This window comes from Aegilops tauschii, chromosome 1 (assembly GCF_002575655.3).
Source record: "Aegilops tauschii subsp. strangulata cultivar AL8/78 chromosome 1, Aet v6.0, whole genome shotgun sequence".
Taxonomy (NCBI): Eukaryota; Viridiplantae; Streptophyta; class Magnoliopsida; order Poales; family Poaceae; genus Aegilops; species Aegilops tauschii.
The window spans coordinates 124,243,167-124,257,091 of NC_053035.3; positions in this window are offsets into that span (position 1 = coordinate 124,243,167).

A 13,925-nucleotide genomic window follows, 5' to 3' on the forward strand; every position below is an offset into this window, starting at 1 on the left:
TTCCCGCGCTGCGCTACTTTCCGGTTCGGAAGGGGTGACTATCACCTCATCAAGTTCCACTTTCCTCCCACTCAATTCTTTCGAGAGAAACTCCTTCTCTAGAAAGGACCCGTTCTTGGCAACGAAGATCTTGCCTTCGGATCTGAGGTAGAAGGTATACCCAATAGTTTCCTTAGGGTATCCTATGAATACGCATCTTTCCGATTTGGGTTCGAGCTTTTCAGGTTGAAGTTTCTTGACATAAGCATCGCATCCCCAAACTTTTAGAAACGACAGCTTAGGTTTCTTCCCAAACCATAATTCATACGGTGTCGTCTCAACGGATTTCGACGGAGCCCTATTTAAAGTGAATGCGGTAGTCTCTAAAGCATAACCCCAAAATGAGAGCGGTAAATCGGTAAGAGACATCATAGATCGCACAATATCCAATAGAGTGCGATTACGACGTTCGAACACACCATTTCTCTGAGGTATTCCAGGCGGCGTGAGTTGTGAAACCATTCCACATTTCCTTAAGTGTGCACCAAACTCGTGACTTAAATATTCTCCACCACGATCTGATCGTAGGAATTTTATTCTCCTGTCACGTTGATTCTCAACCTCACTCTGAAATTCTTTGAACTTTTCAAAGGTTTCGGACTTGTGTTTCATCAGGTAGACATACCCATATCTACTTAAATCATCAGTGAGAGTGAGAACATAACGATATCCTCCGCGAGCCTCAACACTCATTGGACCACACACATCGGTATGTATGATTTCCAATAAGTTGGTTGCTCGCTCCATTGTTCCGGAGAACGGAGTCTTGGTCATCTTACCCATGAGGCATGGTTCGCACGTGTCAAATGATTCGTAATCAAGAGACTCCAAAAGTCCATCTGCATGGAGCTTCTTCATGCGCTTGACACCAATGTGACCAAGGCGGCAGTGCCACAAGTATGTGGGACTATCGTTATCAACTTTACATCTTTTGGTATTCACACTATGAACATGTGTAACATCACGTTCGAGATTCATCAAAAATAAACCATTGACCAGCGGGGCATGACCATAAAACATATCTCTCAAATAAATAGAACAACCATTATTCTCGGATTTAAATGAGTAGCCATCTCGAATTAAACGAGATCCAGACACAATGTTCATGCTCAAAGCTGGCACTAAATAACAATTATTGAGGTTTAAAACTAATCCCGTGGGTAGATGCAGAGGTAGCGTGCCGACGGCGATCACATCGACCTTGGAATCATTCCCGACGCGCATCGTCACCTCGTCCTTTGCCAGTCTCCGTTTATTCCGTAGTTCCTGCTTTGAGTTACAAATATGAGCAACCGCACCGGTATCAAATACCCAGGAGCTACTACGAGTACTGGTAAGGTACACATCAATTACTTGTATATCACATATACCTTGGGTGTTGCCGGCCTTCTTCTTGTCCGCTAAATATTTGGGGCAGTTCCGTTTCCAGTGACCACTTCCCTTGCAATAAAAGCACTCAGTCCCGGGTTCGGGTCCATTCTTTGACTTCTTCCCAGTAACTGGTTTACCGGGCGCGGCAACTCCCTTGCCGTCCTTCTTGAAGTTCTTCTTACCCTTGCCCTTCTTGAACTTGGTGGTTTTATTCACCATCAACACTTGATGTTCTTTTCTGATCTCCCCTTCCGCTGATTTCAGCATTGAATATACCTCGGGAATGGTCTTTTCCATCCCCTGCATATTGTAGTTCATCACAAAGCTCTTGTAGCTTGGTGGAAGCGACTGGAGGATTCTGTCAATGACCGCGTCATCCGAGAGATTAACTCCCAGCTGAGACAAGCGGTTGTGCAACCCAGACATTCTGAGTATGTGCTCACTAACAGAACTGTTCTCCTCCATTTTACAGCTGAAGAACTTGTCGGAGACATCATATCTCTCGACCCGGGCATGAGCTTGAAAAACCAGTTTCAGCTCCTCGAACATCTCATATGCTCCATGTTTCTCAAAACGCTTTTGGAGACCCGGTTCTAAGCTGTAAAGCATGCCGCACTGAATGAGGGAGTAATCATCAGCACGTGATTGCCAAGCGTTCATAACGTCTTGGTTCTGTGGGATTGGTGCATCACCTAGCGGTGCTTCTAAGACATAATCTTTCTTGGCTACTATGAGGACGAGCCTCAGGTTCCGGACCCAGTCCGTATAATTGCTGCCATCATCTTTCAGCTTGGTTTTCTCTAGGAACGCGTTGAAATTGAGGACAACGTTGGCCATTTGATCTACAAGACATAGTGTAAAGATTTTAGACTAAGTTCATGATAATTAAGTTCATATAATCAAATTATTTAATGAACTCCCACTCAGATAGACATCCCTCTAGTCATCTAAGTGAAACATGATCCAAGTTTAACTAGGCTGTGTCCGATCATCACGTGAGACGGACTAGTCAAGATCGGTGAACATCTGTATGTTGATCGTATCTTCTATACGACTCATGCTCGACCTTTCGGTCCTCTGTGTTCCGAGGCCATGTCTGTACATGCTAGGCTCGTCAAGTCAACCTAAGTGTATTGCGTGTGTTCCGAGGCCATGTCTGTACATGCTAGGCTCGTCAACACCCGTTGTATTCGAACGTTAGAATCTATCACACCCGATCATCACGTGGTGCTTCGAAACAACGAACCTTCGCAACGGTGCACAGTTAGGGTGAACACTTTCTTGAAATTATTATAAGGGATCATCTTACTTACTACCGTCGTTCTAAGCAAATAAGATGCAAAAACATGATAAACATCACATGCAATCAAATAGTGACATGATATGGCCAATATCATTATGCTCCTTTGATCTCCATCTTCGGGGCACCATGATCATCTTCGTCACCGGCATGACACCATGATCTCCATCATCATGATCTCCATCATTGTGTCTTCATGAAGTCGTCACGCCAACGATTACTTCTACTTCTATGGCTAACGCGTTTAGCAACGAAGTAAAGTAATTTACATGGCGTTATTCAATGACACGCAGGTCATACAAAATAATAAAGACAACTCCTATGGCTCCTGCCGGTTGTCATACTCATCGACATGTAGGTCGTGATTCCTATTACAAGAATATGATCAATCTCATACATCACATATATCATTCATCACATCTTCTGGCCATATCACATCACATAGCACTTGCTGCAAAAACAAGTTAGACGTCCTCTAATTGTTGTTGCAAGTTTTTACGTGGTTTGTAGGTTTCTAGCAAGAACGTTTCTTACCTACGTATGACCACAACGTGATTTGCCAATTTCTATTTACCCTTCATAAGGACCCTTTTCATCGAATCCGTTCCGACTAAAGTAGGAGAGACAGACACCCGCTAGCCACCTTATGCAACTTGTGCATGTCAGTCGGTGGAACCTGTCTCACGTAAGTGTACGTGTAAGGTCGGTCCGGGCCGCTTCATCCTACAATGCCGCCGAAACAAGAAAAGACTAGTAGCGGCAAGAAGAATTGGCAAACTCAACGCCCACAACTGCTTTGTGTTCTACTCGTGCATAGTAACTACGCATAGACCTGGCTCATGATGCCACTGTTGGGAATCGTAGCATAATTTAAAATTTTCCTACGCTCACCAAGATGCATCTATGGAGTATACTAGCAACGAGGGGAAAGGAGTGCATCTACATACCCTTGTAGATCGCGAGCGGAAGCGTTCCAATGAACGTGGATGACGGAGTCGTACTCGCCGTGATCCAAATCACCGATGACCGAGTGCCGAACGGACGGCACCTCCGCGTTCAACACACGTACGGTGCAGCGACGTCTCCTCCTTCTTGATCCAGCAAGGGGGAAGGAGAGGTTGATGGAGATCCAGCAGCACGACGGCGTGGTGGTGGATGTAGCGGGTCTCCGGCAGGGCTTCGCCGAGCTTCTGCGAGAGAGAGAGGTTTTGCAAGGAGGAGGGAGGCGCCCAAAGCTGTAGGTTGCTGCCCTCCCTCCCCCCACTATTTATAGGACCCCTGGGGGGGCGCCAGCGCTTGGGAGATAAGATCTCCAAGGGGGGCGGCGGCCAAGTGGGGGGGAAGGGGTGCCTTGCCCCCCAAGGCAAGGGGGAAGCTCCCCCCTAGGGTTCCCAACCCTAGGCGCATGGGGGGAGGCCCAAGGGGGGCGCCCCAGCCCACTAAGGGCTGGTTCCCTTCCACTTTCAGCCCACGGGGCCCTCCGGGACAGGTGGCCCCACCCGGTGGACCCCCGGGACCCTTCCGGTGGTCCCGGTACAATACCGGTAACCCCCGAAACTTTCCCGGTGACCGAAACTTGACTTCCTATATATAATTCTTCACCTCCGGACCATTCCAGAACCTCTCGTGACGTCCGGGATCTCATCCGAGACTCCGAACAACTTTCGGGTTTCCGCATACATATATCTCTACAACCCTAGCGTCACCGGACCTTAAGTGTGTAGACCCTACGGGTTCGGGAGACATGCAGACATGACCGAGACGCCTCTCCGGTCAATAACCAACAGCAGGATCTAGATAACCATGTTGGCTCCCAGATGTTCCACGATGATCTCATCGGATGAACCACGGTGTCGAGGATTCAATCAATCCGTATGCAATTCCCTTTGTCAATCGGTATGTTACTTGCCCGAGATTCGATCGTCGGTATCCCAATACCTTGTTCAATCTCGTTACCGGCAAGTCTCTTTACTCGTACCGCAATGCATGATCCCGTGACTAACGCCTTAGTCACATTGAGCTCATTATGATGATGCATTACCGAGTGGGCCCAGAGATACCTCTCCGTCACACGGAGTGACAAATCCCAGTCTTGATCCGTGCCAACCCAACAGACACTTTCGGAGATACCCGTAATGCACCTTTATAGTCACCCAGTTACGTTGTGACGTTTGGCACACCCAAAGCACTCCTACGGTATCCGGGAGTTGCACGATCTCATGGTCTAAGGAAAAGATACTTGACATTGGAAAAGCTCTAGCAAACGAAACTACACGATCTTTTATGCTATGCTTAGGATTGGGTCTTGTCCATCACATCATTCTCCTAATGATGTGATCCCGTTATCAATGACATCCAATGTCCATAGTCAGGAAACCATGACTATCTGTTGATCAACGAGCTAGTCAACTAGAGGCTTACTAGGGACACTTTGTGGTCTATGTATTCACACATGTATTACGATTTCCGGACAATACAATTATAGCATGAACAATAGACAATTACCATGAACAAAGAAATATAATAATAACCATTTATTATTGCCTCTAAGGCATATTTCCAACATGCTTGGGAATGGGAGGTGGCACAAGCAGACCTGGAGACACTGCACGATATGGCTTGGCTTGTTGGTAGACCTAACAGCAGGCGACGTAGTGTTTGATGTGGGCTTTCATTTTAGGCCATGCGAATCAACGGCGAATGCGCTTGTACTTCACGGGGAATCCGGAGTGACCACCCAAAGCATTGTCGTGGAAGGCTGAGATGATTTGCTATTGCAGGGTTGTGGACCCTCCGAGCCAGATCCGGTCGCGAAAACGCAAAATCCCCTGCTGGAGCGAGAATCTCTTCTTGGGATCGTCTCGTATGGTGTAGGATCGAAAGTAGGTCTAGAGGGGGGTGATTAGACTAATTGACCAAATAAAAATCTATCATTTTCCCAGTTTTAATTGCGGGAAGATTTTAGCAAGTTGCAGAAGTCAAGCAATCAACCTACACATGCAATTCTTAGAGTATAGCAGCGGAAAGTAAAATATTGCATATGAAGGTAAAGGGAAGTGTTGGGGGGATGAACCCCGGGCAGGCAACAGAACCCGGATCCTTTTTAAAAACAACGGGGCCAACATCACCCCTCAAGCCGGCTCACGCTTGGCCGGGTCGCTCGACCCGGCCGGACTCCTCAACTCGGCCCAAACAACCAGCTCAAGACGGCCAAACCCGGCGCACCAAGACTTCCCCAACAAGCCAGCTCCACCCTTGGCGTGTTCTCCAACCCGGCCACGGGTCAGCTCTCGTCCCATCCCGGCCGTACGATGGGACAAGTCACCACCTACCGACGATGAAGACAACAGTGCCCCGCCCATGCCTCTGGTCAGCCGGGGCATGGCAACAGTGCCCCGCTGACCAGGGCTGGCGTGGCCACAGTGCAACCGTCATCACCCATGACGCCAGCAAGCGGCGACCTGATGGAGCGCCACTGTAGCTGACTCAACCCGGCCACTCCCTGACGATCGACAAGACGGCCAACAGTGCCCCCGTACCCGGCGGGCCCCGTGCCCGGAGAACCCGACGAGCCCTGACCCCCGGCGGGTCCCAGCGCCGGCTTCTCGGACAATGACAACCCGGCCCACGGCCTTGTAACATTACCATTGTACCCCCCCTGGGGGGTTGACCTATAAAACCCCCCAGGAGCCCTCATGCATACGGACAACTCTCTCACTCGCACAGGCGATCACTCACCCATATGCACGTAGCAAGTAACACCCAAGGAGAGGGAGCAGCCTAAGCCTTGGCTCGCCTTCCTTCTTCCTCCATACAGTTCTAGGAGCAACTCTATACTGATACACATCAACTACACTCGGCAGGACTAGGGGTGTTATCTCTCCGGAGAGCCCCGAACCTGGGTATGTCTTGCGTCCCGCGCTCGCTCATGCCGACCTCGCCTCTGGAGCCCACCAGTGCCCTCGAGCCTCCTCCTCTCTTTAGCCATCCCATGGCATCTGTCGTGCGCCCACCACGACAGGAAGGGTTTGGAGAAGGCAAACGCAATGTAGACACAGAGATTTTTGGCGTGGTTCCAATAGGTGGTGCTATCGTACGCCCACATTGATGGAGACTTCAACCCACGAAGGGTAACGGCTGCGCGAGTCCACGGAGGGCTCCACCCACGAAGGGTCCATGAAGAAGCAACCTTGTCTATCCCACCACGACCATCATCCACGAAGGACTTGCCTCACTCGGGTAGATCTTCACGAAGTAGGCGATCTAGTTGCCCTTACAAACTTCTTGGTTCAACTCCACAACTTGACGGAGGCTCCCAAGCGACACCTAAGCAATCTAGGAGACACCACTCTCCAAAAGGTAATAGACGGTGTGTTGATGATGAACTCCTTGCTCTTGTGCTTCAAATGATAGTCTCCCCAACACTCAACTCTCTCTCTCTCTCACTCACTCTCTCTCTCTCCCAGATTTGGCTATGGTGGAAAGATTATTTGACTGGAAAGCAACTTGGTGAAGGTTATAAAGCAAGATTCTTGTGGTAGGATTGGAATGTCTTGATCTCAACACATGAGTATGTGGTTCTCTCTCAGAAAATGTCTGGTGGAAGTGTAGGCACGTTCTGATGGCTCTCTTCATGAATGAAAAGGGCGTGGAGGGGTATATATAGCCTCCACACAAAATCCAACCATTACACACATTTGACCCATCTCGGTGGGACCGAATATTTAAACTCGGTGGCACCAATTAGTTCAAAAATATGAACGTTAGGAATCTCGGTGGGACCGACTAGAACAACTCAGTGGGACCGATGTGCTAGGGCTTAGGGAAAACCTCATCTCGGTGGCGCCGATTGCATCAACTCGGTGAGATCGAAGTGAAGCAATAAGGCAACAGAGAGTTGGTCAAGCCATCTCGGTGAGACCGATTGCAATTCTCGGTGAGACCGAGATAATTGCAACAAGAAACAGAGAGTTGGCAAGGCTATCTCGTTGGGACTGAGATCCGTATCGGTGAGACCGAACTGTTAGGGTTTTAGGCAGTGGCTATGTCATATGAACTTGGTGGCTCTGGATAGAAAGAATCGGTGGGGCCGAGTTGGAGTTTAGGTTTTGGACATATTTGGATGGAGAAAGTGATTGAGGGTTTTGGAGCAATGTCACTAAGCATTTGAGCAAGCAAGCCATTAAGCAACACCTCATCCCCTTTTAATAGTATTGGCTTTCCTATGGACTCAATGTGATCTTGGATCACTAAAATAAAGATGAAGAGTCTTGAGCTTTTGCCGATATTTGTCCTTAGCATTTTGAGGGCTCCACATCTCTAGTCCATGCCATGCCAATCACTGAACGTCCTGGAATATTTATCTTGAAGGGATATTAGTTCAATCAGCTATATGTGTTGGGAAACGTTGCATGGAAAACAAAAAAATTCTACGCACATGCAAGATCTATCCATGGAGATGCATAGCAACGAAGGGGGAGAGTGTGTCTATGTACCCTCGTAGACCGTAAGCGGAAGCGTTTAACAACGCGGTTGATGTAGTCGAACTTCTTCGCGTTCCAACCGATCAAGTATCAAACGTACGACACCTCCGCGTTCTGCACACGTTCAGCTCGGTGACGTCCTCCGCCTTCTTGATCCAGCAAGACGGCGAGGTAGTAGATGAGTTCCGGCAGCACGACAACGTGGTGACGGTGATGATGAAGTGATCTCCGCAGGGTTTCGCCTAAGCACTACGAAAATATGACCGGGGTTGTAAACGGTGGAGGGGGCGCCGCACACGGCTAGGCAATTGTGTGTTGTGTGCTAGGCAACCCCCTCCCACATATATATATAGGTGCTTGGGAGTGAGGAGCAGCCAAAGGGGTGCCCAAGTAGGAGGAATCCTACTTGGGGTCTCTCCCAAGCCACGCCCTCCCCCTGCCTTGTATAAGTGCGGGGGGAAGGCAGGGGGAGGGTGCCCCCCTTCCTTTCCCACTTGAGGAGGGAAAGGAAGGAGGGGCCTCCCCCCCTTTCCTTCCCTAGGGCCTGTTGTCCAAGGAAGGGGCGCACCAGGGGCTGATCTGACCCCCCCCCCTTTGGCCCATTAGTCCCATACACTTACCGGGGGTGTCCGGAACCCCTTCTGGTGACCCGATGACTACCCGATGCACTCCGAAACTCTTCCGGTGTCCGAATACCATCGTCCTATATATTGATCTTTACCTCTCGACCATTTCGAGACTCCTCGTCATGTCAGTGATCTTATCCGAGACTCAGAACAACATTCGTTCACCAAATCATATAACTCATATAACACTATATCGTCAACGAACGTTAAGCATGCGGACCCTACGGGTTCGAGAACTATGTAGACATGACCGAGACACCTCTCTGGTTGATAACCAATAGCTACCTGGATGCCCATATTGGCTCCTACATATTCTACGAAGATTTTTATCGGTCGAACCGTTATGACAACATACGTAATTCCCGTTGTCCATCGGTATGTTACTTGCCTGAGATTCGATCGTCGGTATCTCTATACCTAGTTCAATCTCATTACCGACAAGTCTCTTTACTCATTTTGTAATACATCATCTTGCAACTAACTCCTTAGTCACTTTGCTTGCAAGACTTCTTATGATGTGTATTACCGAGAGGGCCAGAGCTACCTCTCCGATACTCGGAGTGACAAATCCTAATCTTGATCTATGCCAACTCAACAAACACCTTCGGAGATACATGTAGAGCATCTTTATGATCACCCAGTTATGTTGTGCTAATTTTTTTTAAATAATACATTTTTTAAATTACAGAAATATTACGCGAAAGAAAGAAATTTCAAAAATAATACACTGTCGGCCCGCTGCAGGCCGATCGGCTAGCAGCAGGCCCAATCGGCCCACAGCAGGCCGATCGGCTAGCAGCAGGCCGACTGCAGGCCCGGATGGCACGCGCGGCCTGTGGTTGGTCGGGCCACGTCGCGTGAGGGGGAGGCAGTGGGCTGTCGGCTTGTGCGCCCCTGTCGGCCTACCGCCCGCCGATCGGACAGCTGCTGGCCGACAGGGGGCTGTAGCCTGACACGCTGGCCGGCCCGGCCTTATCCTCTCCTTCCTTCCTCTCCTTCCTCCATTCTTCTTCTCCCGTTTCTCATTTCTTCTGTGTTCTTCCTTCTCCTCTCTCTACAGAAAAATGGCACCCATTTGTGCACCTAAATGAGCTACATTTTCGCGATTTTGGCACCGTGAATGGGTTCAACTCATTTAGGGCAGCCAAAAGAGGTGTCGATCTACTGACGGGGTAGCTCGTGGTGGTCGTGGTGAGCATTTTGGTGGAGGTGGTGGTGGTGAAGTTGTGGCAGTGTGGTGGTGGTGAAGTTGGGGCAGTGTGGTGGAGGTGAAGCTGTTGTTCGTCGTGCTTCGTTGGAGCCGGAGCACTGGCTGTTTTTCATTCGTCGTTCGTCGTTCGCACGCACGCTTCAAGGGTATATTTCAGCCCACATTTTATTTTTTGTAGGTGCTCCGGTAGTATACGTAAATATTGTTATTTGCCCCGGTAGTATAAGTAAATATTTGTGTGCGATTATTGTTATTTGGCCCGGTAGTATACCGCAATATTTTTATTTGGCCCGGTAGTATACGTAAATATTGTTATTTGCCCCGGTAGTATACGTACATATTATTCGTTCGCACGCACGCTTCGTTCGATGTGAAATAAAATTTGTGTGCGATTATTGTTATTTGCCCCGGTAGTATACGTAAATATTTGTAGTTGCTACGGCACATTTTCGTAATATAGTTTTAGGTGTGTGAATTGTGAGTTGTTAGTGGGGATAATAAGTTGTTGGTTAATAGTTGACACGTACACAGGTGCGTGATAAGAAGTTTGAAACATGAATAAAAAGTTCGAAAGAAGAGACAATTTTTTTTAAAATTGATTAAAATTAAAAATACATCAACATGGGCCATATAATTGAAATAAAATGAATTATCATATTTGTCGGTTATATTATTATTATTATTATTTGAGGCCTATTTATTATTAGTAAACATGGGCCTATTTATTATATTATTATTAAAACAAGAGTCAAGCAACTCATCATAATCGTCCACATAGATTAAATTATATTGATCGTGAAATTTACTATGGTCCTGGTAATATATAGACATGTCTAATACTTGTATTTCGTTGTTGAAAAAAATAGGTGAGTCGAGATGTCCGATGTAGTGAAGTTGAGATTTTACTATGGTCCTGGTACTGTCCAAACAAATGAGTTGGGAGCAGATCTGAGTGAATTTACTCACATAGAGGTGGCAATCAGCGCACCACAAACATGGTCTGTTAGTCAGTTGAAAGAATGGATTGCGGCAAGTTTAGGTCTTGATACTGAAACACACACCGTCGGTGTTCATGCATTGTGGACACGGTCAAGTTCAAAAATTTACTTTTATTTGAGGCCAATAGAGGGAGACTCCGATTGGGTGCGGTGGTTACAAGGTTGTGAACGAAGGGGATGCAATCCTGTTGCTTTAGTGCTTCCCGTCGTGAAGGAGGTCACTGCACATGAAGGCGAGGGTGGCTACGAAGGACAGAGCAGTCAGGTAGAAGGAGGAAATGCTTATGGTTACGAACAAGGACAGAGCAGTCAGGTACAAGGAGGAAATGCTTATGGTTATGAACCAGGGCAGAGTAGTCAGGTAGAAGGAGGAAATGCCGATGGTGATTACAATGGCGAGGTGGACGCTGACGAGGTAGATGGGCACATGCAGAACCAGATGGAAGAAGAAGACACCGATGTTGAAAGGGGTCATGCCGATGATTCTGACGAGTCAGATGAAGAAGAAAATGCAGAGGAGGTCCCGAATCCTGCATGGTGGAATCATGACTTATCATCTGCAATGACCGTGAATGATGGACATGATTCAGCCTGGCAATATCACCAGAACAATATTGCGACGGGTGCTATGTGTCCGAACAAGCAAGCCCTGAAGGATGCAATAATTAATTGGGCAATGTCCACGCAAAGGGTTTTCAAAGCTGAGGTGTCCAGTCAGAAATTCCTGACAATGGTATGCAAGAACGCAGATTGTCCCGCAAGGGTGCACGGCTTTCTCCCTAAGTATGGTACAAGTTGGGTGATAAGTGACTTAGTTAATCACACTTGTCTTATTCCGTGCCAACCTTTCATCCATGCTTATTGCTCGATTGTTTTACAATGAGATAGTGCAAGGCAAAGCTATGGAAGTGAAGGCAGTCCAGACAAAAGTCTTCGCCAGGTTGAAGTACAGAATTTCTTATGGCAAGGCTTGGAGGGCTAAGCATGCAACGCTTGAGAGGAGATTTGGTTCTTATTTTGATGCATATGACTCTGTTGTCCACCTCCTCCACACCCTGCAGTAGCGGAATCCAGGCACCTATATCGATATCCAAGACATGTTCATGCCAGAGTTCCCAACTGTGAGGGTGTTGCATCGTCTCTTCTTCTCTTTCGGTGTATGCATCGAAGCTTTCAGGCATTGCCGACCGGTGATGTGTGTTGACGGTACTTTTCTCACAGGCAAGTACAAGGGTCAGATCCTAACAGCCATAGGTCAAGACGGCCAAAATCAAGTCGTCCCACTGGCATTTGCTTTTGTGGAGAGTGAGAACATTGAAAGTTGGACATGGTTCTTCAGGCAGTTGAAAATCTCAGTTGTGAAGGAGAAGCCCAATGTGTGCATCCTTCATGACAGGCATGCAGGTATACTCAGTGCGATAAGGACACTAACAAACCCAGGCCCTGAGGAACAAGTTACATGGCAGGACTTGCAGAGCCGTTGGTGCATGCGCCATCTCGGGGCTAATTTCTTCTCGCGGTTTAGAAATAAGAACCTGATGAATCTGTTCAAAAAACTCTGCAAGCAGAACCAGTTATGGAAGTACAATTTGATACGCGACAGACTTAATGTGTGCACGCAGAGACACGTGAGGGACAGGAAAGCTGCAAGAGATGCAGCGGTGAGGGCACATGTTGAAGCAGTAGCTGCACAGTTGGCAACAGGAACAGCGGCCGTGGAGGAGGAGGCTGTTGGGCTATGTGACCTGCCAGGCTTTGACCCACCTGGTACTAGGAGAAGGCTCGGGAGGTCCATTAAAACCTTCGAGCAGTGGATAGAGCATGAGCCTCTGGAGAGGTGGTCTTTGCTACATGACACACATGGAGCAAGGTACGGTGTCATGACAACGAACCTCGCGGAAACATACAACTTTGTCCTCAGAGGAAACCGTGCATTGCCACTTACAGCCATCGTTGAGGGTATTTTCTATGGCACCGTCAAGTATTTCAGAGACAGACGTCAAATAGCAGAGCAGCATTTCTTGAACAACCCAAACACACGGTACTGTGAAAGAGTCACGAAGTACATGGACAACAAGATGCAAAAAGCTAGGTCACACACTGTAGTCGCCATCGGTAATCAAGAAAGAAGGTTTGAGGTTCGCTTAGCCAACAACAAATTCGGATGTGCAAATGAGTTGAGGACGCATGAGGTGAAAATTGGCAATGAAGCCTGGCCAACGTGTGAGTGCACATGCAATAAACCGAAATTGCTTCACCTACCTTGCTCACATGTACTTGCTGCTTGCGGGCAGCTTGGAATGGACGCAATATCGTTTGTGTCTCCATATTTTCTGAAAGAGGTTGTCCTCAATACCTGGACAGGTGAGCTGATGGGTTTTCGATCAATGGGTAATTTCAACAGCGTCAACCCCGCCGAAAGGCGTTACATTCCAAACCCAGAGCATATGCGTACAAGTAGAGGCAGACGGCAGTGTCAGCGCATCCGAAATGATATGGATGAATCTGAAGCAGGAGGTCCGACTAGGCAATGCATTCTATGCAATGAATTTGGCCACAGGGACACTAATTGTCCCACTTTCGTCACTGGGCGTGGACGAGGCAACCGGGGAAGAAGAGGAGGTAGAGGCAGTAGAGGAGTAAGGGCGAGTGGAAGAAGCTAAGCTAGCACTAGTTTGTTCTGAATTTGTATTAAGTGTGGTGTGGCACTATGTTCTGAATTTGTATTAAGTGTGGCACTATGTTCTGAATTTTTATTAAGTGTGGCACTATGTTCTGAATTTTTATTAAGTGTGGCACTATGTTCTGAATTTGTAATAAGTGTGACACTATGTTCTGAATTTTTATTAAGTGTGGCACTATGTTCTGAATTTTTATTAAGTGTGGCACTATGTTCTG